Below are 20,786 nucleotides of genomic sequence, written 5' to 3'. Positions count from 1 at the left end.
AGTCCTGTTGTTATTCTTATCATTCAAAGACAAAGAGCTTTACTCTCTGAATAAAACTGCTCTGTAAATATCTCAGAGGAGGTGAAGGATCTCTGGCACTCACTTTACATCACAAACATTCATGCTGCTGTTACAGCTTCACAACGTGCTGCACATCTGCCCACACTGACCCTGGATCTGTTCCTGATGGTGTCAGATAACACTCACAACTTTACAGCCCCCTGATGTGATCTGCGTCCTGTCAGAGGATGCAGAACAAACGGAGCGTATTGTGGTATTACTGAGAAAACCTGAGCGAGGTGCATGCCACCACTCACGCTGCAGAAGAAGAAAAAAAAGGTAAAAATAAACGATCCTGTTGATTTCATTGATCATCAAACGCTGACCTGGTTTCATGTGGCTGCAAAAACCCTCATCAGCAGAAAAACACTCGCTGTCTGTTTCCGAGTTCAGCGGGCGACGATGTTTATCTGCAGCAACCTTTGACCCCCCCCCCCATACACTTCATATTTCAAAGACATATGGATAGTAGGCGCTGTCATCAAGCACCTACAAGGCTTTATCATGGAATCTAGGCCAGATTAGAATATTCATTAGCTCTGCCCTTTTCAACTCCAGGCTGCAGGAGGAGGAGCAGCTGCTTCGGCTCGCAGAAACCCAGAAACCCAGAATACTTTAGGATGTCAGGACGCGGCAAGAAAATGATGCGAATCAGCACAACGGCCTGAGAAGGAGAGAAGCATCTCTCTGCGTTTCCTTTTAGTTGGTTTGTGTTTCTTCGTGATCGCTGTGCGTCTCTTTCTGGTCGTTTCGTGTCTCTTTGTAGACATTTGGAGTCTCTGCGGTTGTTTTGCGTCCCCCCGTTGTGGTTTTGGTCTCTTTATGGTGCGTTTACGTCTCTATGTAGTCAGTCGAGGCCCCATGGGCCCCTGGACCCAGCAGGCCCGTTCAATAATCCATCCATATGTGAGCTGTGAGTAGCTGATGAAAGAAGCTGAAAGTGGTGATTTGACCCTTTAGTGTTGCCCGTGGAACTGGGTCTAACTTCCTGTCCATGTCTTCGAGTTTTGTGTGTCCACAGTGACCGTGTCGGAATCAGATCTACAACAGACCGCATCAGCACAGCAGATGAACGAGTGCATTAGTGTCACAAAGATGTCGACTCCTGTTTTACAGATATGGAACAATGTCTGTCTGTAATATCACCATTCAAGTCGCTCAGTTATCAGCAGTTGGTGATTTACTCTTTATTTAGTGAGCTGCCCTTTCTCCTCCCTCCTCCTCCCTCCTCCTCCTCCTCTTCAGTCTGGGTAGACCGTCTCCTCCCTGCTCCTGGTTCAGTTTCTCTGCAGTCTGTCACAGCAGATCACACACTGACACACTGACCCAGAACCTGCAGCTCACTGCTGAAATATTCAAAGCTTCACTGAGGAAAGGAGACGACTCTGACTGCCGGTCTGTCAGGGGACGGCCTGGGATTCACTATGCGGGACATTAACAGTCTTGTTACAGATGACGGCGAAGGATCCACCAGCATGTTCACAAGTGACCTCCTCCCTAAAGATGAACCTGACATCTTCACATTGAAAAACAAAGTAGATGCACTGATGGGCACTACGGACGATCACAGAGGTGAAAGGTCATGATATTTATGAAGAGAACTGTTTTTTATATGTATGCATCTATCTTCCTTTTCATGTTAACTTTTGTATTTCAACGTTTTATTTGGGGCCTAAAGTGAGATGAGTTTCTCTTATGACGACTCGAGAAGAAAATTGGAGACATGGAACTAGTTGTTTATCTGTTTTGGTATCTGTCAGAAAGAGGAGGAGAAGAACTCATGATATAACATTATTCAGTAATACAATACCACAAACCTTACACCCCCTTCACACATACAGACTCAAACACCGAAGACACGACTGTGAACTGAACCTGGAGAAACACTCAAAGACCCTCTCATCAGCCTCAGCTGTACTTTGAGATTAGTGCTAATGAGCTAATGTAAACTAAGATGGTGAACAGCATTATACCTGCTAAACATCAGCCTCACAGAGCTGCTAGCATGACTGCAGACTCTTAGTCTTCTGTTGTATTTTACTGTTGCATTCTGAACCTAATCAAACATTGAGTATGCACTCAATATCGGGGAGTTTCTGTCATCCTGCTCGCCTCCATAATTCATCAGTTGAGCTGAGCAGAAGGCAGCAACATAAGGAAACACATGAGGGACGTAGAAGCTGCCTCCCTGTAGGGTTGGGCCGTGCCGGACGCCGTGGCAGAGCGAGGAGGCTTTAACAAGAAGAAGAAGGCGGCAACATGGTGAGTGGATCCCTCAGGGCTCTGATGGATGGAGGGGAGAAACATTTGCTCGCAACGAGCCGAGCCTCGAGGATGCTGACAAACAGCTCAGGCAGCCATCTACAGCGGAGCTCAAGTAAATCCAACTGAATTCTACTGTAGTGAACTCTTCAGCAAGAACAGCTTTATTACAGACCCAATGTTTTATCTGTCTTTGGTTCTTTTCCCACCAGCACGTCACTCCACACACTAACACTCCCTGCTCATGAATCTTTTAGCCAGCTGTCTGCTTCTGTTATGGATTTCTAGATATGTTTTAATGTGAACATGATGAAGTTGTGTTTAAACAAATATTCAAAAACATAACTGGATACCAGTGAATACATGTGCTGTTTAGTGGACATGGACCAGACACCCCAGGACTGGATTTCAGCACTTTGCAGGGCACCAGACTGCAGAGGAAACGGTACTTATGTGCTTTTCACCTGGACAAGAAGACATTTCTGGAAAACAGTCAATATTGAAAGGTTTTTTGGTTTGATTCTAATGTTGACGTTGTCATTTCATTCATTCCCCCTGCACAGACGTTTCTATTTTGATTTGAAAAAGGCTTTGATTTGTTTCAAACAGCTTCAGGTTTCCCTCTCCAACCACAGAGTGCCTCGACTTTCTGCCATTTTGCAGAAGTGAAGAACACAGGCGGCTGACGGCTGGCACTAAGTGATCTGTTGTCAGACCGTTAGAGTCACATGTTGGAGTGACGGGACGACCTGAAGAGAGCGGACGGACAAGGAGACGCATCTTTTCACACTGTATTGTGTTGTTGATCGAATTTAAATCAATTCCACATGCAGTAACCCGTAGTGACAAAGAGAAGAGTCTTAGATTTGCATTTAAACACCGCAACAGTATTTAGAGTTTCAAGTCTTCTTGGACAAATGGATTTGGTTGGAGGACGGCGTCTGCAAACTGCCATCTTCATTCAAGTTCTACACGTCGCTCAACAATAATCAGAGCAAACAGGACGCACCTGTCAGAGCAAAGGGTCTGAATACTTAAGTAAATGAGAGGGTTTTGATTTTAACTAAATCTGCTGAGGTGTAAAAATGTGTTTCCACTTTGTGATTATGCATCACTTCCTGTAGAAATCATAAATCAATATAATCCATTTTAAATGAATCTGTAGCACAATAAAGAGTGAAGGCTTCTGAAGGACACGGGGGACACGATACGAACACCTGCTGCCGTTTCACGCTGTTGCACAGTTGATGGTGGTAACAAACCAAGAAGAGGGCGGCTAGCTGGCAAACATGATGCAAACAATGCAAGCTTCAAAATATTCCAAATGTTTTACGAGGAAGGAAATGTTCAACATGTTTGGATACACCAACATAACTCTGTTTGTTTACACCAAAACTCCACAGGGCTGCTTTCAAGGCCTGCTCTTTGTCAAGTTAGATTTCAGACATTTCAAGACCTTTTAAGGACTGATGCTGAGGCTGTCAGGTGTCAACAACCCACAACAGAAAGACTAAAGTAGGTAGTCGTAGCAGGTACAACCTGCGCTGTCAAAAACTACTAAACTCTGAGACATAAAACCCAGCAGGCTGACACCAACGATGGAGAGAATCTGTCTTCCTCAGAGTCTCAGCAGAGATTACAGCTCCTGCATCTTATAATTGTTCAGAGCGAGTGGCTCCTCGTACCAATTATAGCGCATTAGCAGCAGCCGCCAAAGTCATTTCATCGCCGCTCATCAGGGAGCTCAAAACAAGAAGACAAAAAAAAACACTCTTCCTCGTCCGCAGCATCAAATGAACTGAGGATTTAAGATGGTGCAGATAAAAAGAGATTTAAGGATTAGACAGAGAGATGTGAGTGAACTTCTGGTGACTTGTTTTAAAATGACAAGAGGAAGTGAGTAACGCTGCTGCTGCTGCTGCTGCTGAGGATGACAGAAAAGATGGTTTCAATAAAACCACAACAGACAGAAAGAAAAACAACAACTCACATGAGTTGCACATATTAATGATTCATAGCGCATTTTAACACACTTCCAGATATTTGATCTGCATTTTACCTGCCGTCACTGAGCAGCACCCGTGTTGAATAAAGTTTTAACAAGGAGTTCATACAGCACTTTCATCCAAAACTCAGCACGTTGCTGCTCCAACAATTGGGATCAGTTTGAGGTTTAAGGACACTTCAGCACCAGTAGAAGACGACCTGCCGTCCACGATGTTAAGCTCAGTATGAGAAGGATTTACAACTGACTTCAGGCAATGAGACCAAAGACTGGTTCCACTGGGGAGTGACGTGATGACTACTACAACATAGAACCTTATATCAGCTGAGACGAGGGCCTACTTATAGCTTTTATTTAGAGCATTTCTAACTGTTTTTACGTCTACCTCATATCTCTTTGTTCCCATTAAGCCTCATGGGAGTTGATTTGTACATATCTACCAAAACCCAAACATGTTCCTGTGAAACAGAATTACTGAAAATTTGACAATCAGACTGACAATAATTATACCCACCTATAAATGAAATACCAATGCTGCAGCCAATCATGTTACAGTCTTTCATGTGATCTGTAATCTGCTATGGATAGGGGAGCTACTGTATGTCTTGTGAGCAAAATAGTTCTCAAACTCCAAACAACACTTTGCATAGGGCCCCCAGAAAGCTAGAAACGGCCATGTTAACCACTACACAGTTCAGAACTACCTTGGCAAGCAGTGCAAATGCAGAACAAACAGAAAAGGTACGTAGGCAACTCACAGAGGTGGTTCCACTGGGGATTGAACCCAGGACCTTCTGCGTGTAAAGCAGACGTGATGACTACTACACTATGGAACCCCTATGCCTCTCAATCAGTGCACGTTTGATAAGTAAGCATTACTGAGGATATGTCAGTAAGCCAGGTTTAGGTCCGGTTTTTCTTAGTTAAAGCAGACGTGACGACTACTACAACATGGAACCTCTGTCCTTTCTTTAAGCTAAGCTAAGGGTTTCCTGGCTGTAGCTTCATGTTCATCGTACAAACATGAGCGCGGTATCAGTCTAAAACTGTGTAGATAATGCCTCTAATCACACTGGAACTGAAGTTCATGGGCTATTAGGAAGATGCAAGGTTTTATGACAACAGTGCAGTGCATACACACTGAGAGTACAAACAAACACACACACACACACACACACACACACACACACACACACACAGGGCTCCTGGTGGTTGTTTCCTGTCTAACCACAGTAACGTTCTCTGCCACCTCAGACAGTGACACATGAAAGAGCAGCAGCTTATCACCAGCAGCCAAACACAACTGACACACTGCTGCTGCAACTGAAGCAGCTCCGAACACTGTGTTCGTCAGGTGTCTGAGCCGGGGAAGTACCAGCGAGCAACCGAACAGCAGTCACGCGCTGCTGTAAAGGTGTCTGTGGTCAAAGAAAGTCCCCACTCTGCTGTTATGTTGGGAGGACTGGACCTACAGGCTCAAGACGTCACTGCACTTTCTTCACCTGTCCTGTTACCTGTCGTTACTCAGTTATTATTGTGGCTACAAAATGCTGCCACAGAAGTTGAAAAATATTGAACTGTAGTTTTTAGTGAACGTTACACAAACAGGAGGAAAAAGTGCAGTTGGGGGCTATTTTCAGCGGCGGATGAATCCACATGGTGCTCTTGTGAGTGTTTGGGGCAGCAGGACGGTGTGTGTCGAGATAAACTACAGTGTGTGTGTTCATGGTGATGGAGGAAACAACAGTGTGGCTCATTGGTGTGTTTTAATGATTTTAATGGCTCAGAGGAAGAAGACACATCAGGCTGTGATACACACACAATATAAAATATCACCACACTTATCCTTAAAAATGAATGTAAAACAACCCACTGGCCCTTCAGTAACAGTCTCCCCCAACACACACACACACACACACACACACACACACACCATCCCCTCCCATGCTTATTAAATATATTAAATAGGTAGTTTGAGCCTCTTGGTGCTCCAGTTGGACTCCATATTGAGAGAGAAACATGCTGCTCAGCCTTCTGTGCACCCTCCCCAAACCACACACACACACACACACACACACACACACACACCCCCCCTTCCCGCCCTCAGGGCCCCCATATGGACCCGATGGATGCGCCTTTTCAAAGCTGCTTGCACAGACATGAGCAGAAAGCCCTGCACATGGCAAACACTACCGTGCACCAGTGCAGTATAGCAATAAGTCCAGCGCAGCATGTAGGGCTCATATGAGTGGTTGAGAAGCAGGTCTGCTAAAAGTAAGACTGTGACTTTCAATCCGGTCTGGATCTTTATTTATGTTGTTAAAAATAAACATTTCAGTCAGGTTGACATCTTGGACGACTCCGGAGGCAGCACTTTTAATTTCTCAACTGAATGAAGATCAGAGGTTTCATAGTGCAGCGGTCGTCACGTCAGCTTCACTCGTAGAAGGACACATGGAGAAAATGAATTGTGAAGTTAAGACACATAAATGTGACGATAATCAAAGGTAAACTCGTATTGACATCTGGCTTTGGCAGAACATGTACGTACACGTACATATCAACTGCGGTGAAAAAGCTCTGGTTCCACTGGGGATTGAACCCAGGACCTTCTGCGTGTAAAGCAGACGTGATGACTACTACACTATGGAACCTCTTTGTAGTTAAGATGTAAATGTGGTTCTGAACACTTTAGCAGTTAGAAATGCTTAAAAAAACCCTGCTCTTTGCAGATGACGTGGTCCAGTTTGTCCTTCAGACAGCGCTTCTCTCCAGGCTTGGTGTCGGTTACTTATGTTGCCTGGGAGTAGGCGCTGCCTTAAGCACTGAAGTCAGGGAGAAAAAGTCTCACAAGCACAATAAACTCCACAGATTACATGAAAGACTGTAACACCAGCAGTGCTACGTAGCTCTGGCCAGGTAGGTATATACGGTAAATCCCCCTGACTAGAGGTACCTGTACGCTGTACACCGGAGCACATGCACCACTACACCTACAGCTGGTCTCAGGAGGACGTCTCCGGAGAACACGTAGAAGTTAATATGAAAACAAAGCTGCTTGTGTGTGTGTGTGTGTGTTATCTCTGCACTAACTGCTGTTCTGTTCTGCAGACAGACGAGATGCTGAAGGACTGAAGATACTCCAACTGTGAACATGTGTGTGATTCGATCTCTCTTTGTTTCCCCTGTAGCTGCAACAAACCCGTGACCTGTCACTGCATTTTCTATCATACTCATGGCAAGACTACTTTATGTATATATGTTACGGCTGTATGTGTTTCCCTGTGCTGTTTGTCCCTTCTCTTCTGTCCTCTCTGCCCAGGTGTGCTACATCATGATTGCCCAGCGAGGTGCACCTGGCCTGGGCATGATGTGCTGAAAAGCTCCTTTGTGCTGTTTGGTTGTCTTGATTTAGTGTCTTGGTTGTTTGTATGTCTTTATATTAATAAATCCCATGTCTTTGGTGGTTTAAAGGTGTTTCTCTGTGGTTGATCGGGTCAGTGGTGGAGTGTTTGTTCGCCCCATACGGCCGTCTCAGCGTGGGGCGTAACATAAAGTACGTTCATTACAAGCAAACTATAACTTTATATTGAAATGCATACAGCAACAAGGAACAAGCACAGACACACAGACAGTAACTAATCATAAACCTGAGAAAATACAAACGTTTTCAGGCAGTTTGTTCCAGAGAACAGATCCAGATCTGGATCTCATTCAAGTTACGGTAAGAGTCTTTAAAGACTATCTGTAGATGTATAAAGTTGATTCTGTGTTGTATAGAAAACAGTGATTTCAATCACGGAGTCATATGTTTGGCTTTGTATAGCTGCCGCACACGCAAAGTGAACAATAACCAACTGACAGAATGACTTTCCAAGCTGTGAACAGAAGCTAGACGCATGATAACATACTTCTGTGGATAAAAACCAGACTGGTTGGTGTAATTCAAAGTGCAGAGAGAGTAACAGCGGAGCAGCTCTCATTAATCCTCACTGTCACCTGAGATATCAAGTATTCAATCAGCTGAATGTGCACATCACCTGCCTGCACAAAGTCACGTCCTTATCAGACAGGATGTTTCTAAAGCATCTCATCTTTATCTTTTCAAAGTATTATCTGACATCACAAAGCATCACATGAACAAGGGGAGAATGTCACATGCTGGTTGTTCAGTGACCTGCTGACAGGAGACACACTGAACAAAAGTTGCATAAAAAAAGTGACAGTCTTGCTTTAATGCCTGAAATCCATAAAGAACTCCGAGTTCAGCCACACAGAGTTTCTCTGTGTATAAAAAGTCTTTGTATATCAAACTGTCTTTTTCAGTTCACAGAAGCAGTGGCGGTTAGTAAGAGCAATAAAACTCACAACTGAAGAAACATAATGATTTAAGAGTTTCGTCTGCTTTTTAAGAGTGGCTCTGGTTGGTTAGTTGTTTCTCCAGACTGAGTAATCAGTCGTCAGTGAACACAATACCAGACCTGTTTGACTCACTGATTAACAGGTCTGAGACGAGACCAGATCTTCAGTATCATGACACCAAAATTAAGCTTTTTGGCCTTCAAACTAAATAATGTCCTCTACTAAAGGTTGACTTGGAATAGAGTGAATACTAGAGGTGTTCCATATTATGTTGTTCATAACCTCAGTTACATTTTTTATGTAATAAAGACGTGTCACATCATTCCTCATGACTTCATACAGAAGCAGGAAGCACGGCTGAAAGTGTCACTGCTGCCAGCAAAAAGGTAAAAACATGGAAAGTGTGGAAGAGGTTTGGATATAAAAATGTAAAATTGTAAGAAGAAGATCACCAAGCTGAGAACACTGAGAGCTTACGTTGGCTGCAATTAACAATAAAGAATTGCATCATATTGTCATAAATATTGTAACCGCAAAACTACAGAACTACAAAACTACTCTGCAATATTGTGATTTTATTTTAAGGCAATATCACCCAACTGTAATGAATACTTATGTAATAAATGATTCAGTACTTGTAATGAATGAAAATCACTTTGTAGAGATGTGGTACATTTTCTGATTCATCAAACAATAAAAATCACTGTGGCTCAAATTTATCAGCAAACAAAGATGTTGTAAATCTCAAATTGTATATTTGACTACCTGAAATTTCCAGGTGTTCTGGCTGCATTTGTTCTGGAGATGGTTCCCTGTGTTTCCTCATCTGTATGTGCCAGTGAACACATGCTCAGTGTGTGTGTTACATCAGAGAGTCATTATGTAACACTGACATCTGCTGGGAACAGAGTGGGTGTTGGTGATGGGCTGCAGCTTCACTGCTGCTGCTGCTGCCATGTGTGTGTTCATCTGTCTGTTTGCTCATGCCTGTTTGTTTGTTTACCTCAGTAATTACTTTCATACTGAGTCCTCGCAGAGCAGCCACCATTTGTATGACACTTAAATACGGTGTTTTGCTAAATAAATTCACTCATTTATTTAAAATTCAACCAATAAATGCAGCACCAGTACGGCGGGAATGATTCATCATTAGAAGTCCCTTCAGTAAATGACAATATCGATTATTTACTCGTTCAGCCTTCTGAAAAAACACGTGAAATTAATGTTCTCACATGTTAAATATAACATGAAATGAAATGTGAACAAATGTGAAACTGATGTTAGAGTGGACTGTTGGCCGGCAGTTCGTTTTGACTTTTAATAAACTAAACGAGTAACCAATGAATTGAAATACTTAAAAAGATCATTATAATTACGAGTAGCCCTGAAGACCTTGTAGGCAGGCAATGCATTCAAGGATATTTTAGGAAAAAATCATCAACTCAAAAAACATCTTTGACCACCAAGAGAACTGCTTGACTGAAGCTGAACTCATCGTGTAAATATACTTTAATTACACTGAAAAACTATGATATTTAAAGCTGCATTTATTGAATATTTGGCCACTTGCTGGTAAAAAACACTGACAACATTACAACGGTCTCTTCTGAGGAAACTTTGAGGAAAATTATATGGCTCCATATAAGCAATCCCTGTCATTTGGTCCATTACTTATTTAAAAGATATTGATTAGTGGAGCTTAAACACGGTTTTTGATTCCCTCCTACCTGCTCATACTGTTGCTGCATTTGCTGCTTTGGCTTTCTTCCATCTTTCAGCCTCCAAACTCTTCAGGCTTTAAACATCAACATCCCTCTGTGTAATAAACAGGGGAAATGAATTTAACGTGTATTGAATGGAGCCTCTCTGGCATCCATCTTGTCAATTTTCAGGGGGGCCGTCAGGCTGAGTTTAAGAGCTCTAAACTGGTAGACGATAAGTTAATCCTTTTATCCGTATCCTTGCCGCGGGGCGACCAAAATAAACGCTGAAATGGGAGTTGGGAGGAATCTGGTGACAGAGGAAAGTCTAAGAGCTGCGAGTGTGAGAGGAGGGAACAGGGAAACACAGCACCGAAGGCGAGAACTGAGAGGGAATTAACAAAGATATCAACTGCGTTTGTATTTGACTGCAAGAGTGAATAAATGTGACTTCTGCTTAATAGATTTACAGTCGGCTTCTCCCTGACTTCCTCTCGTCTTGAAACTGTACTTGACTTGTGTGGATAAAAGGGCATTGCAGTAGCAACACGGGGGGGGGGGGCACTAGAAAGCCCCCAGTCTAAAACTGAAGCTTTCACCAAAGGGAATAACTCGTGTTAAAGCCATGTTTCTGTGCATGACTCCACGTCGCACTCTTCTACTCGAACGCACTCAGAGAATAAAATACTCCAACAAAGGGTTTGATGAACTCTTCAAATGACAAAAACATCAAATTTAGGTTGTGGTTATGGCAAATACAATGTGGGTACGGCATGGTTATTATTAGGCAACAAAACACTTGGCTGGGGTTAGGAGGACATCTTGGTTATGGTTAATGAAAACACAAATGTGGTGGGAGGCAAACTCTGGTCTCCACATTCATTCTTTCCCACCTCTCTTCATAAAGGACAACACTACTTCCTGCAGCGGCACTGAAGTGGACACTGGATGTACACCGTGAGGTCAATATGGACGCGATTCCTCGGGACACTGGGCTGGATCTGTAGTTACACCTCATCTGGCACTTGAACTCCTTTCAGTGCTTCAATTTCCATCGACACTTTCAGCTCCCTTTGGTTTTACAGCTTAAACTGACACTTCAACTGTTTTTAGTGCTTACACGTCAACTGTCACTTCGACTCCTTTTACTGCTTACACTTCAAATGACAACTTAAACTCTTTTCAGTACTTGCTCTTCATGCGCCACACACCACTCAGTACTTCAACTTCCACTGACACTTTCAGTTCCTTTTAATGCTCACACTTAATCTGTCAGTTTAACTCCTTTTACTTTATTTACTTAGTATTTCTGTCACTCACTACTTCACTGGATGTACAGTAAACACGGTCCTGGCAGCCTAAAATAAGCCTGTACGTGTGAGTGAGTGAGCAGGCGTGACAGCCGCTCATTCATCCTGCTGGTTCAGCCGACTCTCACCTGAGCAGCAGCAGAGAGGCTGAATAAATCACAGCAGCGTCTCCAGACGCTCAGGAGCTAAAAACAGGACAGCAGAGACAGAGAGAGGCCGGCTCGCTCGTCCCTGCGGAGCGTCGAGAAACATCTGAAATATCTCTGCTGCTCTGCAAAGGCCGCAGGCTGCTACGCTCCTGGGCAAACTGAGAAAAATGGATGCAAAGTTTTTACTGCCGCTCCAACAAATGACTCAGAACACAAGCTCTACACAGAAAACAAGGTATCTGACTGCTTGTTTCTTGAGCTCTATCCTCCCACCATGACCAGTGTCTTTTTTTCTAACATTGTTTATGGTGTTTTTACCTGCCGTGCATCAAAAGTCCCAGGCCGGGCTCAAACCTTTGTGTCTTAAACCACTCGACAGAACATCCCTCGACCAGAGTCATTTTAAACATGACAAAGAGTAAAGAAAGTCTCTCAGCTCACTTCCAGGACAGTTTTCACCCGTCTGGGAGGAGTGGTGGCCATGTCAGTCAGTCCACAGTCGATCTGTGGAACGAGAGTCACACCACTCCTGTGTCTATCTCCTAGTCATTTCATGTAGCCACATCTACTCTAACATCTTATAATGGTGTATGGAGTAAAGCAGGAGTGAATCACAAACGAATATGCTGGCGTAGACAGCTGCATCGATTAAAATGGAAGCAAGCTAAAGGGCCTGTACAAACGAAATAAAAGGCCAGTCCCAAATAAAAGCCAGGGAGGAAAGATGAAAAGGAGTTTCCAGCAGCAGCTGTTTTCTGACAAACTCGGTGTACACCACCTGTGTTTAAAAGTAGTTCGCAATTTGCACTTTATAATTTCTTTTCTCATAATCTACTGTATGAAATTCTGACTCTCTCTCTTTACCGCCAGTTCGTCACACTGGGTTGGTTATCGTCTTGTCTTCTCCCCAATCTTTTGAGTCACCAGCCACCACTGGTCTCTATACAGTGTGAAGGACGTATATTTGACAATGATGGACGATACGTATCTGAATCTACATACATGTCAGCTGATAACACTGACCAACCAGCAAGACAATCAGCAAGATGCAGGCGTGAGTCCCAAACGGACATCTCTGAATCCAGGTTTGATTTGTTAATATTAAAGACAACATTTGGACATGACGTTGTTGTGTTGCCATATTATGCCACAGTCCAACTGATGCTGTTACACAAAGGACTCAAATTCACATGTTGATATTATTTCTCATTAATAACTCACAAACACTGTTTCCCTGTTGAATTAGCTGCATGCTGGGAGCCACGCAGATTGATGCTCTTGCCCTAAAAACAGTATTGTTAGCTGATGACCAATGGTGTGGTGGTACGTAGGGAGGGGTGGGGGTGTTGGTGTTAGGGGGTTGTCATTAATATCTCCCCGGGCTCGGGCCCCTTGGACCCGGAGCTCAGCAGCAGGAGCTCCAACACATCTTTATCTTCCTCGACCGAGCCGCAGCCAGGTGAGAATCCATCATGGCTATTATTACCTGAGGCTGCACACTGCATCCATCACACACACACACACACACACACACACACACACACACACGTATACCGTACCAACAGTGGACTATAATTATACACCAACAAAATACGGACCTCTGTTTCTGGTCATTTTGAAAAAACAAAAAGTAATAGAAATTCTCTTTGAAGATCTTTTTTCATAATATAAATGCAAATATGCTTTTTTATCCCCATTTAAAACAAAAAATGCCAAGTGGCAACTTGCAAACCTGAACAATGTGTACATATCAAAGAGGGGACATCCACAGCCTGCAGAGAAATGGGCTGCGGTGAACACTAATTTTAGTCATATAAAGGATACTCTATCACACCAGTGACCTTATTTTTTTAATTTTCCATTAGGGGTACTCACATTTTACTGTATGTCATTACTATTAAATGTGTGGAGTGGTGTAGAATGAACCTCCTGAAAGACAGCACTTTCTTCATCCTGTGCTTCACATCTACTTTTGTATTTGTTCTTAATAACTTCTTAGAATATAGCAGCTCTCACATTTATTGTTTATTAAGTTTTCACATACAAGGAGTGTGCCTTGGTGTTTGGTGGATAACAATAAACATAGTAAGAATTAAGAAATATGACAAAACAACTGCTGCAAAAGTCAATTATCATAAACATGAAATAGAAACAAATTAACAATAAAATATATTTAAAATGTATTAAAAATATGTAAAATACTTTGGTTTTTAAATTGAAAAGAGTGTTTACAACGAAGAGTATGGAATGTGCAAATGTTCACAGAAAAGTTATAAATGTGCGATTTATGACAATAGTGAATAGTTAGATACATCTTCTAATTAGGATCAATCTTAATGCTGATTGGCTCTTCTGTCTAATTATCCATATTGGACTGTGGGTATCACTTCATGTCATAATGTTAGAGCTAAAAGAGGAGTCCACTTTAACTGATAATGTTGTTCTTTTGATCAATCATTTAAATAATCATTTCACCACTAAACTGCTGCTTTAAGATTTTTGCATGTGATGCCTTTCTGTTTTCATTCCTCAATACGATCAAAGGTGAGAATGAGGAGAGTCCTGCCTGCAGCAAGGCATGATGGGAGAAAGAGATAGGTCCAGGCCGTCAGTGATCAACATGCCCGTCCTTCAAACACACACACACACACACACACTTCCCCCCGGGTTGATGGAGAGGTGAACTCATTATGATGGAGGCTAACACAGAAAATATGAGTCACCCAAAGTTCAGTGAGAAAAAATTGACACCTGAGGTAAAAGTGTGTGTGTGTGTGTGTGTGAACGTTTTTCGATAAATTGTCATAATGTGGAGATCATTCAAGGTTAAGTGCAGTAAAAGTAATATGAAGACAGCAGCCCTGAACCAGCTTTCTCAGTTTCCTGCCTGGAAGTTCTTTTCTCTCTTTTTCAGTCTTGTTTTTCTGCCAGTTCACATTCACATTCCTCTGAGCTGAAGTTGTGTAACAGTCAAACATAAGTCTGAGTTTGTAATATGAAACATATGAGCTCCTGCAGCTGCAGCCAGTGATGTGGATGATCAGGCAGCAGGAGATCCCAAACAGTCTGATTAACTCCTGCTCTACTCCTCATCCTCGGCTCAGGATGAAGCTCGGCCTGCAGGAGACACGGCCGGCTAATGAACAAACACACTGTTTGTTCTGCCGCCACGGGAGGTAGATGATGGAGACAGCGGGGCCTCGACAAACACGAGAGGAGGCTAGTGTTAGTCAAGGACTCCGGTTATTTAACGCACAGGCTGAGAACACAAAGAGAAACTAGAAACACACTTTGCATGAAAAAAATGAGAAAAGCCAGACGACAGAAGAGGTCAGATCTTGAGCATTAGCTTAGTTTCTCTGAAGGAGAAGATAACTGACTGACTGAGAATGACGAGTGCCACTGGTCCACAAGAGGATAGTTAGAGATATTTCACTCAACACCAGAAAAGAGGATCACCAAAGTGAACAGGATTCATCCTCTGGGAACCAGGAATGAATCTCCAGTAGTTGATGAGATGATGACTGACTGGCCAACCTTTCCATTCATAGAGCCGCGCTGCTAACGTGGCTAAAAACTGTTCAAATTTACAATTTAAATGCTAAAATGATTCAGTCAGTGGACACACACGTATGCTAGCTCCACACTACGACAAACAATGAGCCTCAAACAATAACAGGTCTGTGTGCCAGCGTGATAATGTATTCAAAACTCTCAAACTTTGGCCAATCAAAACAATGTCTGCACTGTATGTTGTCAGCTGCTGTTCAAATGAAAACAAACAGTGTGTTTCATGGAGATTATTACATTTGTATTGATTAAAATGGACGTTAAGTGATTCAAACTTTTTCAGACATCGATACACTGCATTACACCAGTGTTTGTTGAACCCTGGTGCACACACAATACTGAAACCATGCACACACACACACACACACACACACACACTAACAAAACAGGGCACACACGTGTTGAATCATGGCAACATAAACTCCATGAAAATCAGTTTAACTCTAAACCTGGTGGAGAAACAGACTAATTATCCTTAACACAATGTGAAAATGGGAGAAACAGTTGGAAGGTTTTCTCCCTGCTGCCTCTGCTGCTGAACTGTTGTGCAGCCTGTTACCCATCAAACCAACAGATGCCCCCCGGTCATCCATCTCTGCTGCTTTAGATTCTCCCGTCTCCTCTGCCCTCCATCATTCTCTTATTCTCCCTCAGATGTTTAATCAGTGGAGTTTCCACGGCTCTCTGCCCGCTTCTTGTTCGAGCGGCTGTAAATTGCTTTAATGAGGCTTTTTTTTCGATGGATAACATGTTCCTGTAAAGTGTTTCAATTTGAATGTGAAATTTGAGGCTTCATCAGTGAGCTCATCGCTTCCTGCTGTGAAACTGGAAACAGAGTTTAAACCGCCGACTTTGACACTGACCGCAGTGCAGTGTGTTAACCTGCCGGAGTTACACGTTTATACTACGCTGTGAGGTCGTACTGCTTTCAGAGGGAACCTGTGAGGTTGTATTTTCCACAGAAGTCAAATGCATTTTGTGTTTGGTGCTCAAGCACTTAGAGTCCTTGCATCCTGTTACGAGGCAGCTGACAACAGAAGTGGATGTTGCCCTTTTCGAAAAAGATATTTTTTTTACCATTTACCAGCAGAATAAACAACAACAACAACAACAACATAAAAAAGAAATAAACACAATTAAAATGATGACAGATCAGATGTGTATATCTCATGGCAAAGCGTGTTATAGACCCGCCGGTCCACCGCGTCCGAAAAGAATACGTCGTCATTCTGCGGTCGAGTTAGCAAAAATAAATATGCAACGTCCAGTTAGACTTTCAAAATAAAGCTTGCTGAGAAACATTTCAGCTGACAGTCGCAGTTTGGCTTAGGCACCCAAACTACCTGTTCAGGTTTAGGGATAGATCACGGTTTGGGTCACAAAGAGTACGTTAGTTACGTAACTTAAGTTCGTTACGTGGTTAAGATAAGTCATCGTTGACTTTTGGTTTCACAAAGGAAATGAACCCCAATCTCTCCAGAGTGAAAGTCTCCCCCATCCACCACCACATTTGGGCAAATCCCACCCCGGGATCTATTTTCCAATAGACTTGAAATCCTGTCCAGCTGCCCCAGGTTCTATACGTGTGTTTGCTTCATGTCTATTGACGCAGTGGTGTCGAAACGTTTGTCTGTTTCCACAATTAAAGGCTGCAAATCAGTCAGAGTCTCCAGTCCCTTTCTTCTCTCTGAGGTTTTCTGTCTTTGAGTTTGTTTCAAATAATAACGTTGCGTTTTAATCTATTTTTATTTCTAGTAATTTCAGCAGAGGAACATGGGCTGCAGTTGAGGAGAATATTTTCGCCTTGTTCCACTCCTGTTATCCTGGATTTCTCACCCGTATTCTCTACATGAATAAACAATCATTGGTTTAATATTCAATGGGGGACACAGCATTGTTTTTGTATTCTGGAGGCTAACCCCCACCTGAACGTTACCACTTCTGCTGCATCCAGTTGTAGAAAAGCAGGTTTGTCCCAGTCAAACAAGCTGTCCCTCGTCCACAATGTGTCCCCACATGTGACGCTGCTCAGAAGCACACACACTTAAACACACACGCCTCCAGGTTCAGACGGGCTCCATCCATCAGGGGACTCAGTGGTGAAAAATCAATGTGTGAAGGACGATGCAGAAGAAACCTTCAAGAGGAGAAAACAGACCTGCAGGCTCATCAGTTCGAACTATCAGTGATGCATTTAAACACAACAGACGGCGCTCAGGTATACAGAATGAACCTGAATGTGTCTTAGGTTACAGAACACACTGAAGTGATTTATAGTCTTTGTGTATTGCGACTATTTCATCATATCAGATTATCAATAATTCACCACAGACTGTTTGTTTTCATGTGTGCAGATAGTTTTACTGCAAAAGATACTTTGAGTAAACTGATGAAGTTAAACCTCGTGGGTTTTTTTGCTTGACTTCTTCATTTCTTCTGTTTTATGTTATTTGGACTGTGCATGAACAAATATATATTATTATATTATATTTCTTTCGAGTGATGTAACCCTCATGTTAACTCATGTGGTGAGTTAGACCCCAGTGATGTTTAACTCCCTGTTAGCTCAACAAACTGTGATAAAACTAAATATACTTATATATATATACACATATATAATATAATATATATATATATATATATATATATATATATATATATATATATATGTGGGTCCTGGTTTGGGTTTGCATTGTGGCCAGTCGGGTTTAGTCAGGTCGGGTATTACAGATGCAGGTAGAGGCCACAGAACTTTAATATATATGTGAGCATTTCAGCCTCTCAGATCAACTGTGCCGGAGTTCAGAGACAAAACAATGCAGCGTCTCACAATCAGTAAGACCGCGTTTGTCTTTTACAATCCGACGTTTTGGGTTCAGGCTTCTGTACTGGATCTCTCTCTGACTGTAGGCTCCAATTCATAAAATCATTATGAACTGAATCAAATTTAAATTGGTTTTCCTGTTACGTTCCAATCTGACTCCCAAAATCAAGTTACGCTTTGAAGTTTCCTCAGACTTTCATTTCTGTAAGTAAATCAGCCGACTGTCACTTTAGGAATATATCAAGAATTAAAGGACTTCTGTCTTCTGATTTAGAAAATCCCGTCCATCTATCTTCAGTAGTCTAAACAGGTCTCACTAAGACCAGGAGAGACCACATCAGTCCAGTTCTCATCAGGTGGGTCAGCTCCGACTCAGTTCTTCTAAATCAGAGCTGAAGACTTTCCTGTTTGCATTTTATTAAGTTAAACTTGGTTCTATTCATTCACATCTGCACTGTTTGTTCTACTGTTTAATCCGTCTTATTCTTAGTCTTCTTGCTAATTTATAGTTTCTATTTCATTTTTCTCTTTTTAAATCACCTTGTGTTTCTTTTCTTGATGCCTTTTATGTCTCGTGGAAAGCACTCGACATTGAAAGCTGCAAATAAACCTGCTGAAGTGTTTTCTGGTCCATTTCTTAACCTGATGAAAGAGTTTTGTAAATGTTATCGGCCTGCAGCTTGTTGTCACGTGACACTCAGCGGCTCAGCAAACACTGAAGGATAAAATCATTTGTTTTATTATTTCTCTCATAATAATAACTGAATCACAGATGTTAGCTGCCTGCTGTGTGTATCTGTACTGAATGTCCTGATAGTGTTGGTTGTGTACTTCACAAACAGCTCTGAGGGTTTGTGTTACATCAAGGTTTCATCAGCCACATATCACAGACCAGCGGTACAAAGCTCCATCAGGAGCCTGAACACAGCGCATGTTCTCTGCAGCACCGAACTGTCAAAGACAAATCAAAGGCCAACACATTTCTGTTCAACCCCAGCCAAAATCAAAAACCCCCCAACAACAAGAAAACACATAAACCCCGGTCAGACAAATCTAACAGAGATGAATCCCATTAGAGGACTCCGAATCTGTCGGTGTTCGAGCCAAGACGACAACAGACCCTGAAGGGGGGGGGGGCAAGGCCAGCGAGGAAACAGACATATTACAAAAGCTGCGTTCAGACATTAGTGTGAACGTTTCAGTCGTTTCTGCTCAATAAAATGTGAATCGGCTTAAGTTTTATAAATCCATCACACCACCAGGAGCCAAACGTCTCGTGAACCTCGAGTCTCTCTGCATGACGGCGACAGATAGATGAGGCGGCGGCGTCACGTATTCCACGTCTGCAAAGGACTTCAGGTGGCCAACAAGCGCTCTGGTTTTGTCGCCTCGGTGTGTTTGAGGAGGAAGAGGTGACGGAGCGTCTCCTCCTCCATCTGCTCGCAGCAGACTGAGGAGGTGAAAGGTGATGCCCCGCCCACCTCACTGTCAGGAGGTGAGAGCCAGGATGACGAATCAAACGCACACTGTCACACGTCTTCATTTACACAATCTGCTGATTATCACTCAGAGAGTCTTCAGTTAAAACTGCAGCTGAGCGTCTCTCTCTAAGAGAAGAACATGGGGGGCAGTCAATGTCTTTTTCAACCCTTTATTCTCACAAACACAGTAGAAGCTTCAAGTGTAAAGATTTGAAGGACTAGCAGAGGTGGAGAAATCACTCAGTAATGAAAATAATGTGTGTAAGAATGAATTCCTCCAGTTAATAATTGGAGGAGCGGTGATATAACCTGCAGCTTGTTACGCAACATGCTCCCCAAATTCACAGTGAAATATGAGAGGAGTGTCTTTGAACACCACCTGTGTGTGTGTGTGTGTGTGTGTGTTTGCTGTGTAATTTAGTGTTTTATTGTGAAATCAGATCAGAGAAGCTTTATTAGAAAGCTTCCTAGTTATGAACAATGAAGCAGGAGGCTGTCTAGTCACAGGACGAGGAAGAAAGAGGTTTTCTAATTCAGAAAGCTTCCATCCATCCTAGAGAGCGAGACAGAGGGAAGCTTCCATATTAGCAAGCAGGGGAAAAGGAAAGAAAAGGTTTCCAAGACAAGGATAAAGAACGTTTCCTAATGTGGGGAACAGGAAGGAGAAACACAGCAGGAAGCTTCCTATGTGAGGGGCGGTGGCGTGTGGTGCATTAAGGGCGTTGGGGCGCCGCCCCTCCTGCAATTCCAATTGAAAAATACATATTTTAATGACAAATCGTTAATGTTAGCGTTGTGTGTGTGTGTGTGTGTGTGTACATTTAAGTTGTTACTCTCACATAAATCAGACATTATTACAGAAACGTGCGATGACTAATAAAAAAGCTCTGCCTACAGTCTTTGTCTGATTGGTTGACACGGCACCAGAAAATAACTGGATCATGTTGCCAAAGTGGGCGATTTCCCGCCCATTTAGGCGTCTGTAGGATGGTTTCATGTCGGTTTAAATTAGCCACTGGTGAGGGGCGAGGAAGGAGGACGCTGCCTAACTCTAGTTTAGATC

General features: G+C 42.8%; 1 protein-coding gene and 2 non-coding genes across 3 annotated transcripts in view; all 3 read right to left on the bottom strand.

Moving 5' to 3' along the window:
- The window catches only part of LOC139285415 (nuclear receptor ROR-alpha A-like), a 66,092-nt gene that overhangs the window by 26,491 nt on the left and 18,815 nt on the right, over positions 1 to 20,786 (bottom strand). The window lies entirely within an intron of this gene.
- trnav-uac (transfer RNA valine (anticodon UAC)) lies at positions 5,091 to 5,163 on the bottom strand. The gene has a single exon. It is a non-coding gene; the product is annotated as a tRNA-Val (tRNA).
- trnav-uac (transfer RNA valine (anticodon UAC)) lies at positions 6,909 to 6,981 on the bottom strand. Its single transcript has one exon. It is a non-coding gene; the product is annotated as a tRNA-Val (tRNA).

The sequence above is a fragment of the Enoplosus armatus genome, chromosome 1 (genome assembly GCF_043641665.1).
Source record: "Enoplosus armatus isolate fEnoArm2 chromosome 1, fEnoArm2.hap1, whole genome shotgun sequence".
In the NCBI taxonomy this organism is placed as follows: Eukaryota; Metazoa; Chordata; class Actinopteri; order Centrarchiformes; family Enoplosidae; genus Enoplosus; species Enoplosus armatus.
The sequence above is the reverse complement of the archived record's forward strand: the minus strand, read 5'-3'. Positions and strand labels throughout refer to the sequence as shown.